This window comes from Mus caroli, unplaced genomic scaffold (genome assembly GCF_978045245.1).
Source record: "Mus caroli unplaced genomic scaffold, Mus_caroli_1 scaffold_4, whole genome shotgun sequence".
NCBI lineage: Eukaryota > Metazoa > Chordata > Mammalia > Rodentia > Muridae > Mus > Mus caroli.
This window is the reverse complement of record NW_028227259.1, coordinates 14,503,855-14,521,077: the sequence shown is the minus strand read 5'-3', so window position 1 is coordinate 14,521,077 and position 17,223 is coordinate 14,503,855. Positions and strand designations below refer to the sequence as shown.

The 17,223-nt window shown below is 37.4% G+C and overlaps 1 protein-coding gene across 3 annotated transcripts in view; it reads left to right on the top strand.

Annotated features, from left to right (window-relative positions):
* Pclo (piccolo presynaptic cytomatrix protein) overlaps positions 1–17,223 on the top strand; it is a 359,262-nt gene that overhangs the window by 98,174 nt on the left and 243,865 nt on the right. The gene's annotated exons all lie outside the window — the stretch shown is intronic.

The window sequence follows — 17,223 nt, the reverse complement described above, 5'->3', positions numbered from 1 at the left end:
TTTGGGGCTGCAGACATCCGGCACCCTCCCAGCGGGAGGACAGTGGTCCGCCCTGCACAGGAGCCCTCTGCCTCAGGGGCAGGGAGCACCATCTTGGTTCTGGGACTCCACCGAACTTAGGAACTTAGTCTGCACAGGTGAGAGTGTGCACCACAGAGGCAGACAGCTTCTGGGACAGGCGGGAGCCACAGAGCCACTGAGGCAGCACCCTTTTGGGGCTGCAGACATCCAGCACCCTCCCAGCCGGAGGACAGTGGTCCCACCCTGCACGGGAGCCCTCTGCCTCAGGAGCAGGGAGTGCCATCTTGGTTCTGGGACTCCGCCTAAATTAGGAACTTAGTCTACACAGGTGAGAGTGTGCACCACAGAAGCTGACAGCTTCTGTGACCTGCCAAAGCAATTCAGCATCTGGGAAAGGTCCTGTTTTGGGCCTTCTTCTTCGGCCAGGAGGAGGACCAAACACCAGATATCTGTGCACCCTCCCTGTAAGAGGAGAGCTTGCCAGCAGAGAGTGCTCTAACCACTGAAACTCAGAGGAGAGAGCCTGTCTCCCAGGTCTGCTGATAGACATTAATCAGAATCACCAGAAGAACAATCTCTAAACAGAGACAACTATAACAACTAACTCCAGAGATTACCAGATGGCGAAAGGTAAATGTAAGAATCTTACTAACAGAAACCAAGACCACTCGCCATCATCAGAACCCAGCACTCCCACTTCGCCCAGTCCAGGGCACCCCAACACACCTGAAAAGCTAGACCTGGATTTAAAAGCATATCTCATGATGATGGTAGAGGACATCAAGAAGGACTTTAATAACTCACTTAAAGAATTACAGGAGAACATTGCTAAAGAGTTACAAGTCCTTAAAGAAAAACAGGATAACACAATCAAACAGGTAGAAGTCCTTAAAGAAAAACAGGAAAAGACAACCAAACAGGTAGAAGTCCTTAAAGAAAAACAGGAAAACACATCCAAACAGGTGATGGAAATGAACAAAACCATACTAGACCTAAAAAGGGAAGTAGACACAATAAAGAAAACCCAAAGTGAGGCAACACTGGAGATAGAAACCCTAGGAAAGAAATCTGGAACCATAGATGCGAGCATCAGCAACAGAATACAAGAGATGGAAGAGAGAATCTCAGGTGCAGAAGATTCCATAGAGAACATCGGCACAACAATCAAGGAAAATGGAAAATGCAAAAAGATCCTAACTCAAAACATCCAGGAAATCCAGGACACAATGAGAAGACCAAACCTACGGATAATAGGAGTAGATGAGAATGAAGATTTTCAACTCAAAGGACCAGCAAACATCTTCAACAAAATTATAGAAGAAAACTTCCCAAATCTAAAGAAAGAGATGCCCATGAACATACAAGAAGCCTACAGAACTCCAAATAGACTGGACCAGAAAAGAAATACCTCCCGACACATAATAATCAGAACAACAAATGCACTAAATAAAGATAGAATACTAAAAGCAGTAAGAGAAAAAGGCCAAGTAACATATAAAGGCAAGCCTATCAGAATTACACCAGATTTTTCACCAGAGACTATGAAAGCCAGAAGATCCTGGACAGATATTATACACACACTAAAAGCACAAATTCCAGCCCAGGCTACTATACCCAGCCAAACTCTCAATTAACATAGATGGAGAATCCAAAGTATTCCACGACAAAACCAAATTCACACATTATCTCTTCACGAATCCAGCCCTTCAAAGGATAATAACAAAAAAAAAAAAAATACAATACAAGGACAGGAACAACACCCTAGAAAAAACAAGAAGGTAATCCCTCAACAAACCTAAAAGAAGACAGCCACAAGAACAGAATGCCAACTTCAACAACAAAAATAACAGGAATTAACAATTACTTTTCCTTAATATCTCTTAATATCAATGGACTCAACTCCCCAATAAAAAGACACAGACTAAGAAACTGACTACACAAACAAGACCCAACATTTTGCTGCTTATAGGAAACTCATCTCAGAGAAAAATATAGACACTACCTCAGAATGAAAGGCTGGAAAACAATTTTCCAAGCAAATGGTATGAAGACACAAGCTGGAGTAGCCATTTTAATATCTGATAAGATTGACTTCCAACCCAAAGTCATCAAAAAAGACAGGGAGGGGCACTTCATACTCATCAAAGGTAAAATCCTCCAAGAGGAACTATCAATCCTGAATATCTATGCTCCAAATACAAAGGCAGCCACATTCATTAAAGAAACTTTAGTAAATCTCAAAGCACACATTGCACCACATAAAATAATAGTGGGAGACTTCAACACACCACTTTCACCAATGGACAGATCATGGAAACAGAAACTAAACAGGGACACAGTGAAACTAACAGAAGTTATGAATCAAATGGATCTGGCAGATATCTACAGAACATTCTATCCTAAAACAAAAGGATATACCTTCTTCTCAGAAACTCATGGTACCTTCTCCAAAATTGACCACATAATTGGTCACAAAACAGGCCTCAACAGATACAAAAATATTGAAAATGTCCAATGCATCCTATCAGATCACCATGGACTAAGGCTGATCTTCAATAACAAAATAAATAATAGAAAGCCAACATTCACGTGGAAACTGAACAACACCCTTCTCAATGATACCTTGGTCAAGGAAGGAATAAAGAAAGAAAGTAAGGACTTTTTAGAGTTCAATGAAAATGAAGCCACAACATACCCAAACTTATGGGACGCAATGAAAGAATTTCTAAGAGGAAAACTCATAGCTCTGAGTGCCTCCAAAAAGAAACTAGAGAGAGCACACATTAGCAGCTTTACAACACACCTAAAAGCACTAGAACAAAAGGAAGCAAATTAACCCAAGAGGAGTAGATGGCAGGAAATAATTAAACTCAGGGGCGAAATTAACCACGTGGAAACAAGAAGAACTATTCAAAGAATAAACCAATCAAGGAGCTGGTTCTTTGAGAAAATCAACAAGATAGATAAACCCTTAGCCAGACTCACTAGAGGGCACAGGGAAAGCATTCTAATTAACAAAATCAGAAATGAAAAAGGAGACATAACAACAGATCCTGAAGACATCCAAAACACCATCAGATCCTTCTACAAAAGGCTATACTCAACAAAACTGGAGAACCTGGATGAAATGGAGAAGTTTCTAGACAGATACCAGGTACCAAAGTTGAATCAAGATCAGGTTAATGATCTAAACAGCCCTATATCCCCCAAAGAAATAGAAGCAGTCATTAATAGTTTCCCAACCAAAAAAAGCCCAGGACCAGATGGGTGTAGTGCAGAGTTCTATCAGACCTTCAAAGAAGATCTAATCCCAGTTCCTCACAAACTATTCCACAAAATAGAAACAGAAGGTACTCTACCCAACTCATTCTATGAAGTCACAATTACTCTGATACCTAAACCACAAAAAGACCCAACAAAGATAGAAAACTTCAGACCAATATCCCTTATGAATATTGATGCAAAAATCCTCAATAATGTTCTTGCTAACCGAATCCAAGAACACATCAAAACAACCATCCATCCTGACCAAGTAGGTTTCATCCCAGGGATGCAGGGATGGTTCAATATACAGAAACCCATCAACGTAATCCAGTATATAAACAAACTCAAAGACAAAAACCACATGATCATCTCGTTAGATGCGGAAAAAGCATTTGACAAGATCCAACACCCATTCATGATAAAAGTCTTGGAAAGATCAGGAATTCAAGGCCCATACCTAAACATGATAAAAACAATCTACAGCAAACCAGTAGCCAACATCAAAGTAAATGGTGAGAAGCTTGAAGCAATCCCTCTAAAATCAGGGACTAGACAAGGCTGTCCACTTTCTCCATACCTATTCAACATTGTACTTGAAGTCCTAGCCAGAGCAATTCGACAACAAAAGGAGATCAAAGGGATACAAATTGGAAAAGATGAAGTCAAAATATCACTTTTTGCAGATGATATGATAGTATATATAAGTGACCCTAAAAATTCCACCAGAGAACTCCTAAACCTGATAAACAGCTTCGGTGAAGTAGCTGGATATAAAATTAACTCAAACAAATCAATGGCCTTTCTCTACACAAAGAATAAACAGGCTGAGAAAGAAATTAGGGAAACAACACCCTTCTCAATAGTCACAAATAATATAAAATATCTTGGTGTGACTCTAACTAAGGCAGTGAAAGATCTGTATAATAAAAACTTCAAGTCTCTGAAGAAAGACATTATAGAAGATCTCAGAAGATGGAAAGATCTCCCATGCTCATGGATTGGCAGGATCAACATTGTAAAAATGGCTATCTTGCCAAAAGCAATCTACAGATTCAATGCAATCCCCATCAAAATTCCAACTCAATTCTTCAACGAATTAGAAAGTGTAATCTGCAAATTCATCTGGAATAACAAAAAACCTAGGATAGCAAAAACTCATCTCAAGGATAAAAGAACCTCTGGTGGAATCACCATGCCGGACCTAAAGCTTTACTACAGAGCAATTGTGATAAAAACTGCGTGGTACTGGTATAGTGACAGACAAGTAGACCAATGGAATAGAATTGAATACCCAGAAATGAACCCACACACCTACGGTCACTTGATCTTTGACAAGGGAGCTAAAAACATCCAGTGGAAGAAAGACAGCATTTTCAACAAATGGTGCTGGCACAACTGGTTGTTATCATGTAGAAGAATGCGAATCGATCCATTCCTATCTCCTTGTACTAAGGTCAAGTCTAAGTGGATCAAGGAACTTCACATAAAACCAGAGACACTGAAACTTATAGAGGAGAAAGTGGGGGAAAGCCTTGAAGATATGGGCACAGGGGAAAAATTCTTGAATAGAACAGCAATGGCTTGTGCTGTAAGATCGAGAATTGACAAGTGGGACCTCATGAAGCTGCAAAGCTTCTGCAAGGCAAAAGACACCATCAATAAGACAAAAAAAAAAAAAAAACCACCAACAGATTGGGAAAGGATCTTTACCTATCCTAAATCAGATAAGGGACTAATATCCAATATATATAAAGAACTCAAGAAGGTGGACTCCAGAAAATCAAATAACCCCATTAAAAAATGGGGCTCAGAACTGAATAAAGAATTCTCACCTGAGAATTGTCTTTTACATAGACAAAATTTGGAGCTGTGAATACCGAATGGCAGAGAAGCACCTGAAAAAATGTTCAACATCCTTAATCATCAGGGAAATGCAAATCAAAACAACCCTGAGATTCCACCTCACACCAGTCAGAATGGCTAAGATCAAAAATTCAGGTGACAGCAGATGCTGGCGAGGATGTGGAGAAAGAGGAACACTCCTCCATTGTTGGTGGGATTGCAAGCTTGTACAACCACTCTGGAAATCAGTCTGGCGGTTCCTCAGAAAATTGGACATAGTACTACTGGAGGATCCAGCAATACCTCTCCTGGGCATATATCCAGAAGATGTCCCAACCGGTAAAAAGGACACATGCTCCACTATGTTCATAGCAGCCCTATTTATAATAGCCAGAAGCTGGAAAGAACCCAGATGTCCCTCAACAGAGGAATGGATACAGAAATTATGGTACATTTACACAATGGAGTACTACTCAGCTATTAAAAAGAATGAATTTATGAAATTCCTAGCCAAATGGATGGACCTGGAGGGCATCATCTTGAGTGAAGTAACACAATCACAAAAGAACTCATACAATATGTATTCATTGATAAGTGGATAGTAGCCCAAAACTTAGGATACCCAAGATATAAGATACAATTTGATAAACGCATGAAACTCAAGAAGAATGAAGACCAAAGTGTGGACACTGTGCACCTTCTTAGAATTGGGAACAAAACACCCAGGGAAGGAGTTACAGAGACAAAGTTCGTAGCTGTGATGAAAGGATGGACCATTTAGAGACTGCTGTATCCAGGGATCCGTCCCATAATCAGCTTCTAAACGCTGACACCATTGCATACACTAGCAAGATTTTGCTGAAAGGACCCAAATATAGCTGTCTCTTGTGAGACGATGCCGGGGCCTAGCAAACACAGGAGTGGATGTTCACAGTCAGCTATTGGATGTATCACAGGGCTCCCAATGGAGAAGCTAGAGAAAGTACCCAAGGAGCTAAAGGGATCTGCAACCCTATTGTTGGAACAACATGATGTACTAACCAGAACCCCGGAGCTCTTGTCTCTAGCTGCATATGTATCGAAAGATGGCCTAGTCGGCCATCACTGGAAAAAGAGGCCCATTGGACTTGCAAACTTTATATGCCCCAATACAGGGGAATGCCAGGGCCAAAAGAATGGGATTGGGTGGGTAGGGAAGTGGGGGGGGGTATGGGGGACTTTTGGGATAGCATTGGAAATGTAATTGAGGAAAATAGGTAATAAAAAAATATTAAAAATTAAAAAAAAGAAATGTATTGTCTAGATGGGAACAATAATTGATAAACATATCTCATGTTAGAGTTCTAAGATTAGCAATTAGGAAGTGAAAGGCAATGCACCAGAAAAAGATAAAAATGCTTCTGGACATATAAGATACAGATACATATGTGCACATATAAATGGAAATATAAGATATAAATACTTATGTGCATATATAAAGTGGACATGGACTAGGCATTTCAACTAATGACAAAATCGGTAGATCTTGCTAGTGTGTAAATACATTTACTTGGAATATAATTTTAGGGTAACAGCACAGTATTTTTATGAATATACAAAAGATGAAATGCAGTAAACTCTAGATGAAAAACTAGGAATCATCTGTACAATTTGATAATTAATATTAATCCATAATAAACAGTTATTAGTTTTTGGCAACTAGTTTTGTATCTATAAAGTTTATTCAAAAATTCATTTATCCAAAGTTAAGCAAAGTTAGAGATTATCTAGACAGCTAAAGTGGTTGTTACATTCAATTTTCAAAGCCTCACAAAACTCTGTTGTAATATTTAGGGGCAACTGAATACTTCTGTGTTAGACAGATACTAATTAATAAATTTCACGTCTAATATTACCTAATACAGAATATTACACTAATATAACACTAAAAATTTTAACTTTAAACCTTCAAAAATGACAGAGACCATTGAAAAAGTCTCAGAATGAAAAATATTTCTGTTTCCTAATGAATGTAGATGCATAAGAGTTTATTTAGAATTGATTAGAAGTTAGTGAATCACAATTTAAATACTTGTTTATAGTAGACCAGAACCTTGGTGAAAATAAATTTCACCCATTGGAATTTAAGGCATTAAGTTTAAACAGTACAAAGCCAGAATTCAAACGTTAATATGCTATCAGTTCTCTATACCACTATGGGCAACGTATTGAGCATCTATGTGCCCACTGCATTCCAAGTAGTAATAAGGTCATCCTTCCCTGGAAGTAGGAGGATAGAGTTAAGTGCGTGTAAGCAGACATCTGCTATAGTATCTACAAGAAGGTGTGCTTACTTACGTTTGGGCAATTGAACATGCTGAATGCTTTTTAGTGCCAAAGCCAGATGTGTGTCCCCAGCATTGCCAATCCAAATAAGATATATCCCTGCCCCAGAAATTTCACAGCATGGAAGCCGTGATATTTTGGCTTATGTTCTAAGTCAGTCTATACACTGTTAGTGGGGACATAAATGGACACAGCCACTACTCTAGTCAATTTTTTTTGAAACTCTAGCAATAGAAATACTTTGTGACACAGACATATAACACCTTGGAGTACATACATGCCAAAGTTCACATCACAGACATATTTCTACTTTCCTGTTATTCATATAGTAACCACAAAAGCTACAAAAAGTAATGAATGTGTCACTCTATCAAGAGATGAACAGGTGAAGAAAATGTACGTTTCTTCAAAGGAACTTGATTTTGTTGGATAAAACCAGTACCCCCAGAGCTTCCAGGGACTAAACTACCAACCAAAGAGTATACATGGAGGGATCCATGGTTCCTGCTACATATGTAGCAGAGGGATAGCCTTCTTGGACATCAATGGGAGGAGAGGCCTTTGGTCCTGGGAAGGCTCAATGCCCCAGTGTAGGGGAATCCCAAGACAGGGAGGCTGGACTGGGTAGGTTGATGAGCAGAGTAGGTTGGGGGGATATGTGATAGAGGGTTTTTAGTGGGGAAACCAGGAAAGGGGTTAACATTTGAAATGTAAATAAAGAACACACATGGTATGCACTCACTGATTAGTGGATATTAGTTCAGAAGTTAGGAATACCCAAGAAACAATTCACAGACCTCTTGAAACTCAAAAAGAAGGAAGACCAGTGTGGCTACTTTGGTTCTTCTTAGAAAGGGGATCAAAACACCCATGGGAGGGGATTCAAAGTGTGGAGCAGAGACTGAAGGAAAGGTCATCGAGAGACTGTTCTACCTGGGGATCCACCCTATATACAGTTGCCAAACCCAGACACTATTGTGGATGCAAACAAGGGCTTGCTGATAGAAGCTTGATATAGCTGTCTCCTGAGAGGCTCTGCCAGTGCCTGACAAATACAGAAGTCACAGCCTTGTTGGACATCAATGGGAGGAGAGACCATTGGTCCTGGGAAGGCTCAATGCCCCCAGTGCAGGGGAATGCCAGGCCAGGGAAGTGGGAGTGGGTGGGTTAGTGAGCAGGGGTTGGTGGTGGTATAAGGGAGTTTTCAGAGGGAAAATGAGGAAAGGGAAAAATTTGAAATGTAAATAAAGAAAATATCTAATAAAAATAAAATAAGACAGAAAAATTAAAAGAGAGAGAGAGAATGACTGAATATGCAAGCAAATGACCCAGTGAATGTTATGGTGTTATATTTGATAAGTGAGACAAAAAGACAAATATCTCATGTTCTCTCTAATATGAAAGAGCTGTGTAGAGTTACTTTGAAGGCATGATAGTAGAAGCAGGAGGATTATTTGGGATGTTAAGGGGGCCAGTGAGAGGTGACGGGGCCGTGAGTAGTCCATTGGAGTTGAATGTGAACAAAGTGCATTATCTATCCATGGAAAAGAATCTCACAATAAAGCCCACTATTTTGTGTAGTTATTGTGTGCTAACAAAAATACTTGAATCATACAAAATTTATAATCTCTATTGGAAGTCAGGGAACTCATAAGATAGGTTTTGTTTTGATTTTTTTAAGTCTGTGAATGAGTAAATACCAGGCCAAATAAGAGGCCAGCATATTTTGAAAGATTTCCTATAGGAAATCATATAGTTATTCTGTTAAAACTAGCAGAAATAATTTGGCAGAAGGCAGAATTTTGGGAAGACTACTTGTATTTCCATGTAATAAGTAGAGTATATAGGAGCCTCAAGATAGGCTCTGCCTATTAAAATGGCAGTAGGTAAGGTTGTCTTTAGAAGTTCAAGTATAAAGTTAATACATAGTGGATCAAATATCATTTTTTTGTAAAATCCCTAATCTAGAGCAAAATTTTCTGAAAGATACAAATCTAAAATTGAATGTGAAAGTCATAGGGAGTGGGGAGGATGTCTATTCAAAGCGGTGAGGTGTGGGGAAAGGTTATTGTTAAGTCACAAAATTAGCAGGGATTGTCTATACGCCAGGCAGAGAGTGGTGCACAGACACTGCTCAGCCTCTGAGTCAAGGGTGCATCATGCACAAAGATAGGTACATCAAGTGACATCTTTCAAAGCACATCAAAGAGTCACACTATATGCTACTGTTATACTATAAGTATCCTACTTATAGAGAACATGTGCTATCATAGAAATGCTCTGGTAGGTTCCCAAAAAAAAGATAAAGTTTATGAAAATGAACATGACTAGTCTGCCTCCTTTTACTTGCATTTCTCAACATAACCGTAATTACAGTAATATTTATCATTCAGTGTTTTAACTGCACTAACTCTTAGTATTCCTGTGATGTGGTAATTGTTTCAATTTAGCAAAGAGAACTTGAGTCGCCTAACATGAATTTGACTGCTATTATATGGTCTATAAGGCACAGAGATGGGATTTTATCCAGGCAAACACTCTCCAAAATCCATGATCTTCTTTATGTTGTTTTTCATTGCTTCTCATGATACTGTAAGAGTATAAACTATTCAAAACAAATCTATGAATTTGGTGAGCATTGATCAGTATTTTTAAACCCTGTACCATCTTCAGACCTTGGTGAGACTAAATTTCTGGGCTTTTCTAAGCCACACAGTTTTAGCAATCAGAAGTCTTTCTCTACAAGATTTTTTTTTTACTTTGACATGTTTACTTCCTTGAAATAAAATTATCTCTCAGGATTCTTACATTTTCTTTCATTTCTCTACAGTGGAAATGAAACGTAACACTTTATATTGCTGGGGAAAGTCACCATTTGTATTAAATAAGCACACATTTTGGCAATAAAAATGTCAATGAGGTCTATAAACAAGATATTGCTTCCTGATGTAAACTTATGAATAAACAATATTCTATAACAAATTGTCATTAGAATATTTTATTATGAACGCCATGACAAAGAAAAAATAACATACCCATAACATCGCACTTTGAAGCAAATAAATGAGGTAGGCATTATCTCTTGGTTAGCTCAAAAGTAAAATATATCATGCTGTTACCATTAATGAAAAATTAGTTCCATTTTTAAAATTGATTTCTCTAACAAAACCAGATATTAGCAATGATCATATATCTAGTTTTCTATTGTAAAAGACATATGCCTTTTGCCTGGTCAAAAGCCAAAGATTGAATATATTGTTCTGGAAAGACTTTATCATTTTGAAATGTCCCACTCTCTTCTGTCTACTTCCTCAAGAAAGCAGAAATTCGGCAGTATCTAAGAACAACCTTGTTTTCATGAAAGTACTCAGCCTGGATAGAAAAGCAAACATTGAGAGGCAGGCAATGTTCTTCCCACTGGCTCACCACTGAGTTCATGTGAAAAGGACGTGGCACGAAGATGGACACCCACTATCAGAGGCCCAACAACAGATGGGTTGACTCAGAATATGTACTGATGCCAAAATATGGAAATGTCAAAATAAAATAAAACACATAGGTTGAGGAACATAAAAAAGTACGTGTGAAAATGAGAACGTGGTAATAAAATCAAAATGTATGGGGAAAGTATTAAAGTGTGCTTTCGGTTGTGTGTGAGGAAAATAGGTCATGTGTGAGAACTTTATTATAAAAAATAAAGGGATTTTCTTTTTTATTCCTTGATAGTTTTAGGTGAATTTTCACAGAGTAACTTTCTAAGGCTAGGAAATCATATGTCAATAAGCAATTACAGAGAAGTAGATCAACCTAGAATATATAGTTGCCTTTGTTTTAAACATTAGAGGCAGGTTGCGGTTTACATAATTGGTGTCATTAGGAAGCAAATCTGTTGAGGGGGCAGAAGTAATATGGCAAAGCTAGGTCTTTTATGGAGGGCCGTAAATGCCAGGCTCATGAACACATGTAGGAGTTATCCCCAAGAAGCCAGAAAACCACTGTGGTGTTCTGTTTAGTAAAATATAGACTATGGGATGGAGAAAGAAAATATCAAAAATGCTATTTTGTGTGTGGTTGAGGATAGATTGAGATAGAAAACTTGGAATCTGAGCACAGGCATAGCTAAATATTGAGTAGCTGGCAAATAAAATGCTCACTGCTGACGGCTCAAAGAGTTCAACAGTCAGGCCTTAGTTAATGACCAAAGCTATGTTAAGAATGATTACTACTCACAAAAAATATACTGGAAAAGAATGGCAAGCTTGTAGTGTTTTAGTTTTGAGAGCTTTAGCAGCATACAGTTGAATAGGACAAAGAAAAAAATGAAAAGCAGTGAAAACAAATGACACCTAGTTAAAACAAAACAAAACAAAACAAAACAAAAACGACAAAAACAAACTGTTTTCACTAGCTAAAACTGACTATTTACTATTGTAGAGCATACAGATTTGTTAGCATGACTTAATTGATGGCACAAAAGCTTGTGGCATAAAATGCAATGATTTTATGATACCTACATTTACTCACTGATTTTTGTTATTTCACAACATAAACCGGCATTGAACATAAATACAATTCAAGATCTAATTTTTTACAAGTAGAAGATGTCAGAAAACACAACATTGTTATAGTGTGGACCATTCAGAAACAACTCAAATGAATATTCAGTATAGGTAATTAAGACACTCATGGGATTCTTTAAAGTATTCTGTCCCATTTATCCACACATACTTTTATGGAAACCTTGTACACATGACCAAGCACATGAAAATCTGGGAAATGAGGACTTAGGAACTAAGCTGTGTATTTCCAATCAAAAGCTGATAACTAAAAAGGTGAAAAGTGTGAAGACAATGTGAGGCCCTAAGTAGATGAACAGAGAAGAGCCTCTTCTTTGAGGGTGGAGACTCTACGCTTTAGTTTCACCCCTGACTATGTCTGCTTCAGAAAACATAAAGTTTTGAATATGTTGTACATGGGAACCTTGGTTACAGAAGGTTCAGCTAGTTTCATTTGGCATACAATTCAGTAAATATGTAAAGGTGACATACATCAAAAAAAGGAATTAGTGATGCTGAGAATGTAGATGATGGTACTTGGTTATCTTTTGGTTTTAGAGCAAATCCTGAAATTCCAATAAGCAATCCTAGAGATTTTGTTTTCAAGAAGGCATTCTCACATTCAGTAGAAAGATAACATAATGATTAATTCCCAGATGGATTCTCCTTGGCCGTTCTCTCATTCAGTAATCATTTCTGCCCACTGGCATTGTAGCGGTCACCATTTATGTCAAGGCCACTTGCATAAGAAAAGGCTCAGCTCTTCTTTATGAGTCTCACAGTTGAAAAGGTAATAAATTATTCTGTAGAGGATGTACCTTTGATATAGGACACATTATACAGACTGAGAAGGTTATGTTTATGTATTTTCAGCCTGAACATAGTACAGTGTTTTAGAAAGCAGGAAGGATTTGGCATACCAATTTATATGGCCATAATGCCTTTGGGGTTTCACCCTTCTTAAGAGTGTTTGCCCAGCCAGTAATTGCTAATTGCTTCCACAAAGTCCCCTCATACTATCTGGCTGCAGAGATTTTTTTTCTTGGCCTAATAGCTTTATAGCTCTGTGTCCTTTCAAAGTTACTTCCTGATCTGGTGCAGATGACTTAAGGTTTCAGGAAACTACTGGTTAAACAAGAAGAATAAGGGGAAAAGTAACAATGTTTGATATCCATTACTCTGGAGCTCTTACATAGGCATAAATTAAGGAGAAAAAGGAAAATGCTTTGAGAAAAAGATGTAGAAATCTAAATGGTAAAGAAAGACTATGTGTTATTTATTGACAGAATAAACACAGATGTCAAATACCTGAAACTGTGATCAAAATAGAGCAGGTTGCTAGGCCACAGAAAGCCTTATTACCCTGTTACCAATAAGGGCCTGGCTTGAAAATGGGCTATAAAAGCCACCTTCTGTCATATCATTTTCTCAGTAGGTTTATCAGTGGTCACCCAGCTTATTACCTCATTCTCCAACTAAAGGATATGATGCTATATGTGTTAGTATATTTAGAATAGCAGTTGATGGCAATCTTTGATAGAGTCTTAACAGAATTCAATTATTACTAGGGCTTGTGTGTTAGACTATCTGATTTAATGAACATCAGAATGCGCAATATCCTGCTAGAAAAAAATTAATCTTGAGCTCCCATCAGGAACAGCACAGAGTGAAAGGAGCAGATGCTTTTCAGTCTCTTACATCCACGAGATGCAACTTCTGGCTTGTAGAATAAAGAACAAGGAAATTCTAAACTGGGTAGCAATTTAAAATTTAAAACCAGATAACAATTTATAAATTGTTCAACTTGTGCCAGGAAGATGGCTCATCAGGTAGGTATACCTGGTACAAAATCTGACGATCTTAGTTCAGTTTCCAGGGGCCACATGACAGAAGAAGAGATTCTTCTCCTAGATGCTGTCTTTGACCAACCTCCAAAAGCATGCTATGGCACATGCATACACATGTGTACATGTGCAATAAATAAAATTGAATTAAAAATGTATTCAACATATAATTTACTAGTATAGTTTCATAAACTCTCTGATGTTATAAACTTTATTTGTTTGATATTTTTCATTCAAATAGTATATTTTGATCATAATCTTTCTACTCTCTCAAATCATCTCCACTTCCTCCCCACCCAACTTCGTATATTTTTCTTTCTTAAAAACAAATGCAAATATCAAAGAAAAATAGCCACTGAAAAATGTTGGCCAACTATTCTTGAAAATAAGGCTTGCCTAGGAATTTGATGGATATGACCAGAGTCACTTCCTTGAAAAGAACTAATTTTTCTCCCACACATCTGCTATCATTTGCAAATAAGTCCTTGGCTAAGGATGGAATCCTGTGCCTACATCCCGTTAGCTGTGCTGGAATATTCTCTTGCTTCAGCTGCTGCAGGTCTGTCTGCTTGCTGTGACAGTCTTCGTGAGTTTATATGTGCATTCACCCTGTTTTGTCTGGAAACTACTGTTTCCTTACAATTGATCTCCACTAGTTCTTCAATCTTTCTCCTTCCTCTTTCACACTAATCTTTGTGCCTGGAGGGGAGGGATGTGATAAATCCATCTCCTTCGGAGATGAGCACCCTCACTCTCACCATGTTGTCCAGTTGTGGGTTTCTGTGTTAAATCTCTTCGGCTACAAGAAGAAGCCTCTTGATTGTAGAGTGATTTACTGAATTATGCTTATAGCAATGTATCATTAGGAGTCATATGAGTACATTATTCATTTAGCAAAAGAATAGCCGTAGGTTTACCCCAGATTCTTAGCACCATCAACAATATCAACTATGAGTTCCAGGCCATGGAATGACATTTGACTTTGAGTCTTCATTGTTTTTTTCAAAACTTTAAAAATGTAAGTCTTTCATACAATGTATTTTACTTATATTCATGTCCTCTCAGATCTACCCAGCTCTTCCCCAATGACCTGATTTTGTATACTAATTCTTTTATAATAATTGTTACTTTAGATTATAATATAATTATATAATTGCACCACTCTTTCCTTACTCCAAATTCTCCCATATGCCTGTTCTCTTTTAAATTCATGTCCTTTTTCTTCAGTCATTTCCCATTTAAAGTTAAAGCGTTACTTAATGCCATATTTAACAATATTAAATTGTTACTTTATGTCAAAATAGCATTTTACAGTTATCTAATTTCCTTTACTAGTATGTTAATCAATTAAGTGTGAGAGTTTTAAAACATTTTAAAATTGAAATATAAAAATGTACATTATGTAAAGCAATGTAAACAATCTAAACCATAGGTTACATTGTACCATTGTTACCACGGGCATTTCAATACATCTATGATTTTTTTTTTTTTTAGTGTGAAAATAAGAGTCTGTCTCCTAAAACATTTATGCTTTTGAGTGAAATGTTCAAAACCCCTTATAGCTTTATAAAAATGTTTAATTATTTTCATTATTTTATTTTTGAGATTATAATTGCAGTATTTCCCTCTTCCCTTTCCTCCCTTTAAATGCTTTAATATATCCATCCTTGCTTTTTTTCAGAAGTATTCCCCTTTACATTAATTGACACACGCACACACACACACTCCATAAAAACATAAGTACAACCTGTGCAGTCTGTGTATTATTACTTGTTTATATTTTGAAGCTGGACATTTGGTGTTAGATAACCAGTTGGTATGTTCTTCCTTAGGGCAAGTCATTTGTCTTGCTTTCCACATTCTTTAGTTACCTGTAGTTCTTTGAATACACTTGAGACCTTGTGGGCTTTTTCTGGTCCAAGAGAGCATGCTGATTACCATGCTTGTTCAACTTTTGTTTAGGCAATCATGTTGGTGAGATTTTATGTGTGCAATTTCTGACATCATTAGAACACACAGTATCACAGCAAGCCCCTATTCTTCTGGATCCTATAATTGTTCCACCTCTCCTCAGCAATGATCCCTGGGCCCTAGGTATGAGAGTTGTATTCATTGGGACCAGGCTCCACAACTGTATTTTGATTAGTTGTGGCTTTCTGTAATGGTTTCTGTCCATTGCAACAGACACTTCCTTGAAGATGGGTAAGAATTATACTTAGTGGTCTAGACCCCAAAGAAGGATGTCTTTATAAGCTTTTTGAAATGAACAGTGCACTATTGTACCTATTAAGAACTGACTGTGAAGTAACAACACTCAAAACATAGTTCACCTAACTAATAATATATATTGGCTCTTTATTCTTCTTTTCTCAAATTCTATGTGTTCAAGGTTTTTAGATTCTATACACGTGTAGTTGAGATAGTGTGCTATTGACCTTTCTGTACTTGGATTAATTCACTTACTTCAGCTCTGTAAGTGATGGGACATTGTTCTTTGTGTGATTGACTAGTATTCCATGGTGTAAATATGTTATAGTTCTTTAGCCATTCTCAGTATAGTTCTGCAGGGAACATGATATTGAATATCTTGATATACTGATTTAAATTTTTGGCAAATAAACCCAAACAATGTGTTTTCTGAATTATATGGCGGTTTCATTTTTAAGGAATGTTTCATACTGTTTTCCATAAAGACTGTGCAGACTAACTTTTTTTCTAACACTCTGTAAATGCCTCCCTTTTCTCTACCTCCTTGTCACACATAGACATTTTTTATAATTGCTATTTTTAGTAGGCTGAGGTGATAATGCTTGTTTGAATTCCATTTTTCTGATGATTGGGAATATTCTTCTTCACATACCTATTAAGTTTTCTCTGAAGATATGCCTGTTTGGATCAATTGTCAACCTAGAAATCATAGTATTTGAGTGGAAATTTTTGTTTGTTGCTTCATATTGAGTTCTTATGTACTAAATATTAACTCTGTACTGAGGGTGGTAAATGTCTTTCTTCAGTCAATTTGCCCATTTATCAATTATATTATTTGTTGTTTTTGTGGGGTTTTTTTTTTTTTTTGAGTACATGTATTCCAGATATCAGTTCTCTGTTGGAGCAGTAGCTTACAAGGATGGATTTTTATCCATCCTTAGTGTTTCTTTGCTTTGCTTTTCCTTTTCTGTGTGGTATTCACACTGGATGCATCCCAACTGATCATTTCTTGTTGTTATGTCTTGAGCTTGGGCTCTTCAGAAAGACAGTGCCTATACTATGTCATGCTCGTTGGCCTGTAAAACAGCTTGAGTCTCAGCTCATGCTTTGGATTTTTGTTTTTATGATGAGCACCTTTTCTGGTACCTCTTTGTCAGTTGTCT